General features: G+C 51.9%; 1 protein-coding gene across 1 annotated transcript in view; it reads left to right on the top strand.

The window, feature by feature from the left end:
- ARHGEF9 (Cdc42 guanine nucleotide exchange factor 9) overlaps positions 1 to 5,472 on the top strand; it is a 155,998-nt gene that overhangs the window by 80,172 nt on the left and 70,354 nt on the right. The window lies entirely within an intron of this gene.

Genomic DNA, 5,472 nt, shown 5'->3' with positions numbered 1-5,472 from the left:
GAGCGGAGAGGGGATAAGGGGGGGGCGCTGGGGCGGGCGGCAGCCGCAGCGCTGCAGCCCTGGCTCAGGGGGCTCACAGCTGTGCCTGCCCAGCACGGGGGACCTGGAGGTGGGGAATGACTGGCAGAGCATCCAATCTGGCCAAATAAAGGGGATTAACTCCTGGAGGGAACGATCGGGGGGGGGTGTCATCTCTTCTCCAGGAGGTTTGCAGTGGAGGTTGACAGATGCACTCAGCTCTGAGAGGCACCGAAGCAGCAGTAATGGTTGAGGCAGAGCTGAGGAGCTGCAGGGAAGGGTTTGGGGCATGTGGCTGGTTTTGCTGTGCTGCTTTTCGGTGCTCCCTCCCCGGGCATGTCCCTTGTCTCCTCGGGCTGCTTAGTTTTGGTGGCATTCAGTGTTTCCAGGTTACACACCGGAGCAAGAATCACTCGTGGAGATTGGCAGGCCTAGAGCTTCCCACATTTCCGTGTGTTCCAGAGCTGCAGGAGCCTGGCAGCAGAAACCCTCCTCAGCTGTTCAGGGGCTTACAGGAGGGAAGAGATTGCTCTTTGGAGGCAGATCCTCAGATCTGTGCTGAGGACCCAGAGCAGCTGTGCTGTGTCAGGTCAATCCCAACGCCTGGTGAGCTGCTGGTGATGGCCCCTCCAGCTCCTCACATCGTGTTCCTCTGCTTTAACCTCTGCCTGCCCATCCCCAGCCCTTCCTTTGGGCAGGTCCTGGCCTCAGTCACAGCAGTTCCATGTGGGCTAACAGCTCTGTGGCTGACACATAGCACCGGCTCCGGGGGCGGCAGAGGAGTGTCCAGATCAGGGCTTTGTTGGCCCTGGGTTAATCCAGGGCTGGCCTGGAGAGGCAGAACCACACCTCCACACCCACTGAGCAGTTTGTAGGAGTTTTTTGGTAACTCTCTGTATCAAAGACATAGAAAGTCCATAAACCCCCCTTTGTATGAGGAATTATGGCCTGAAGCAGCTGGAATCAGAAATGGCATTATTGTGTCTGTGTGTGGGCTGTAGCTGCACCTCTGCATGCGCAGGGTTGGTAGTGCATGGCTGTGGCCCCTGGGGCTGTGTGCATGATTATTTATTCCTGGTTTCTTTTGGCTTGGATACTCCTGAAATGCCTGGGAATTATCCAAGTATAGTCATATCTTGTTGCAAATTTGGATGACCTGTCTACTTTCTTCATTGCCCTTAATTCTTGATCTCCCTTGTTATTCTTCCCTTTAGCAGGAGTCCTGCAGGAGTAGGTAACCCAGTCCTACCCTGGCACAAGAAGATCCAATCCTGATCTCCTTCACTCTCCCAAAACCCCAAAATTAAATGATGACCTGTCTACTTTCTTCATTGCCCTTAATTCTTGATCTCCCTTGTTATTCTTCCCTTTAGCAGGAGTCCTGCAGGAGTAGGTAACCCAGTCCTACCCTGGCACAAGAAGATGATCCAATCCTGATCTTCACTCTCCCAAAACCCCAAAATTAAATCTACTGGATTTAGCATATTGACATTGATTTCCCAGCTCTGCTGGTGCTTTCTGGATTCCCATCTGCTGGAAACGGGACTGAGAACGATTAATTCAGGAAACAGCAACTTGGGCTTGATGGGGATGTACTGACCTTAAGCCTTCATTAATATAATTAGTGCCCTTGGTCTGAGGAGGGCTCTCTGCGCTTGGACTGTGAGACATGAAAGCTCTGAGCCCCTCTGACCCGAGGCAGAGCAGCGGGCACTGCGGTGTGGGAGATGCTCTGCGCTGTCAAAAAGTTGTTTTTCCAGAAGCTGAGTCTCTCCTGTTTCAAGTTTCCCATTCAGTTGGGCTTTGGAGACCAGCCTTGGTTTAGCATTTCAGTTCCTCACTGTTTATGTCTTTTTTGGGCCCTTGAATTATGTAAGAGGGAAGCGAGTCACTGCAGAAACAGCAGCCTGTGAAGGAAAGTTTCTGCAGCTTTTAGCACAAGCCACAAATGTTTCTCCCCAGAGTTTGGAGGGTATTTTGAGGAGGGATTTGAGTGTGATGGAGATGCCAGAGAAGGTTTGAAAGGATAGAAAATGTTTTTGTCTTTCCTTAGGTGCAAAAATGACTATTTATTCAAGATGAGAAAAACTCCTGCGGGTGGATTGCTAGAAAATGATGTGAAGGGCTGGAGAAACTTGGCAGTGGGGATGTTTTTCAGCTTGATTTCTTTAATGGTTTGGTGACATTAAGTTTTCTTAATGTGGATACTCCTGGAGAAGCTGAGCTTGCCCACATAGCTTGCTCTGGTGAACTTGAAGGTCCCTTTCTTTTACTTAAAATCCAGAGGCGTGTGGGTTGGTTCTCATTACACAGATGTGCTGAGCTGTGGCAGTGGCTGGTGCTGAGGTGTGAGAGAGGAGAATCTGCTGAGTGGGAAGCAGTCCTGGAGGAGCAGGAGGTGTTTGGAGGTGGGATTATGTGGGAAGCCACCACACCTTCTGCAGAGATGTGTTCAGGGCTGGTTCCCTGTTCCCTCTTCAGGCTTTTGACACAAGCCATGTGCATCACTCTGCAGAGAAAGAAGGAGAAAAGGGTTAAAAAAGTCTTGTCTGGCTCCTCCTTCTCTAGTGAAGCATTCATAGGTGCAGGGGGAAGGTGGGTGCCCTCAGCAGGGTGGGCTCTGCCTGGGGTCTCTGCTATTTCACAGGATGGAAAAGCCGAAATCCTTTCTCTTCCAGCAAGTGGAGGAGAGAGGATTCTGCCCTGACCTGCTGGTGAGCACCTGGCCTTGCATCCTCAGGAGCTGGCTCAGCAAAGCACAGGCAAATCCCTGCTTTATTGCAGGTTCTGTTGGCTGGAGGAAGCTGGGACCTTGTTCTGCTTCTGAAATACTTCCTTGTTCCAGTGCTGAGGTTCGGGTCTGATTTAAGCTGATAGTGCACGTGGACTGTTCAGAGAGGTGGCTGAAGCCTGGAATTTTCCTGTGGAGGAGGATGTGGAGCATTCCCAGGGTTCCAGATCAGCAGACAGCAGGTCTGAGGTCCCTGGCAGCACAGGGCAGCGGGGAGCAGCGTGTGGCTCCCAGGGAGAGCAGTGCCTGCTCTGTTCTGTGCCCAGCACAAATCCTGGGCTCCAGCAGGGGGATCAAAGGCTGATGGGGAGCTGACGGTGTGACATGGCCAGAAAAAAGCAAGGTGTGATCCAAGGATGGATTAGAAAATGAATTTCCAGGAGAGATTAATGCCCTGTACCAGACAGTGGTGCAGCCTCGCTCGGGCTGGAGCAGACTGATGGCCAGCATTCCATGGAATGTGCTTGAGCTGGAACAGGGACAAGGACAGGGGAATGAAGGATGTGTCTGTGAAGGTGAGCTCAGAGAGCCTTGGCTGGCCTGGCAGGGTGGGGATGGAGCAGGAGCTGCTCTGTGAATGCTCTGAGGCCAGAGCTGCTGAGCAGAACTGCTTCAGGGGAAAGAACCAGCAGGTGTGGGATGATCCCAGCAAAATCCAGGCTCTTGGGAGGAGTATCTGATCATCAGGCAGGAGTGTGCTGATGGAGAAACCTTCCTTAGGGTGTCACAGGGCTGCAAATCTGGAAGCACAGAGGCTTGGGAGCAGAGATCCCTCCAGGCAGGGGGTGTTTGGGACCCCTCTGGAGCAGCCTGGTCACTGCCATGGCTCACCCTGCTGCTGTCAGCAGTTTGTGCCACAGGCTCTAAGCTGGCCAAGGTTTATTGATAATTATTGATAATTATTGGCAGTGAGTGCCTGGGGCTGGGCACATGCCTGAACTTTTTTCATGCTCTCTCAGCTCAACTTGTTTTGCTTCACTTTGATTCCTGCCAGGGTCCTAAATTGTATTTGTTAAAACATCAGGAAAATGGGAGCCTGTGCTCAGCCTCATCCTCACAGTAACTGGTAATGTCACAGAGTCCCAGAAGATTGGGTCGGAAGGGACCTTAAAGCCCATCCATTCCCGCCTCTGCCATGGGCAGGGACACCTCCCACTGTCCCAGGCTGCTCCCAGCCCCAATGTCCAGCCTGGCCTTGGGCACTGCCAGGGATCCAGGGGCAGCCTCACATCCTCTCAGGGAGGAATTCCTTCCCAATATCCCATTTAAATCTACTTTCCTTCAGCTTAAAGCCATTCCCTGTACCCTATCACCACAGATCCTTGCAATATCCAGGTTTTTAGAAGTTTTTCCAGCTTACACTGAGTAGAGAGACGTCAAAGCCTCCATCAGAGGCCCAATCTGGCTCCAGCACGTCCCCAGCTCTGGCGCCTGTTGTTGCGCCTGGTGCGGGGCTCTTGCCCACGTTCCTTTCCAACATGGTGAGTTCTGTGGTGTTAACGAGTGTTGCTGGGTTCCCATGGCAACCCTCGCGCTAATTAACGCACAGTAGCCAGGGGAAAAAAAAAAATCTGTCCTTCCTGATGAATTAATTTGACAGGATTGTTACGGAGAGAAGAGTTGGGAATAGCCACTCCGAAGGTGTGCGCGGCACTGGGAGCACAGAGCTCGGGGTGACACAAACCCCTGTTCCTCTGAGCTTGCAGCTTTCAAACTGAAGCCTTGCTCACCATTTGCAAAGGGTTTGTGTTTCAGAAGGAGTAAAATTATCCTGACAAATGTCTAAGAGCATAACTCAAGTGGTTACGCTTTTACGTTCCTGATTTGGGGGGTTTTTTTGGTGTTTAAAAGATTAAATAAAGCCCAAGTCAGTTTTAGAAGTTAAATGCTTGAAAGAATCAGAAAATTCACATTTAAAGACTACATTATTTTATGTCCAGAAAAAACCTCCAGTTGCTGAGGGCTCCTCCCAAATCCCAGCCCCCTCTGCTGGCTCTCGCACCAGTTCCCCCGGTAGCTGTTAGAGATGGGCCCAGATGGAAACCATGGATCCAGCCTGGTGGTTTGGAATGCAGGGGAAATTGCCCCTTCCCAGCGTGGTCCTGGTGGTGGAGTGGTGGCCTTGGAAGCGAATCAGGAGTGGGAAAAGCAGCCCCTCCATGCTGGGGATGAGTCACGGAGCGGGTTCCCATCAGCGGTGACAATTAAACTCCTTCAGCACCGAGTGCACAAAGCACTGGGTTAAGTCGCAGTGTCCTGGCGAAATTCTTCCTTGGATAATTGTCCTCAGACTAGCTGGATGCTCCCCTCCTGCAGGTTTAATTAGCTGGAGCTGTGGCTCACCGGCCCCTGTGTGGTGATGGCCACGACCTAATGAAGTTTGGTGGAGACTTGTGATCCCACGAGTGCCTCGGTGCTGTTGTGCCTGCAGCAATTACCTGCATGCAAAAGGAGCCTTAGGGAGATAATGACTGTGCTTTAGGGCTCTTCAGTGAGATTTCCAAACTCTCTGCTGCCTTCAGCACCCAGAGGTCCTGGAGTCTCAGCTGTTGGCACTTGGGGGGATTCAGCCCTTTGCAGGTGGGGAATGAGGGGTTTTCCCTGGGGCTGCTCTAGGACAGAGTGGTTGTTGCACTGGGGCTACTACAGGAGAATTTGGGATG

Source organism: Corvus brachyrhynchos, unplaced genomic scaffold (genome assembly GCF_000691975.1).
Source record: "Corvus brachyrhynchos isolate BGI_N302 unplaced genomic scaffold, ASM69197v1 scaffold346, whole genome shotgun sequence".
Classification (NCBI taxonomy): domain Eukaryota; kingdom Metazoa; phylum Chordata; class Aves; order Passeriformes; family Corvidae; genus Corvus; species Corvus brachyrhynchos.
This window is presented reverse-complemented; position numbering and strand designations above follow the sequence as displayed.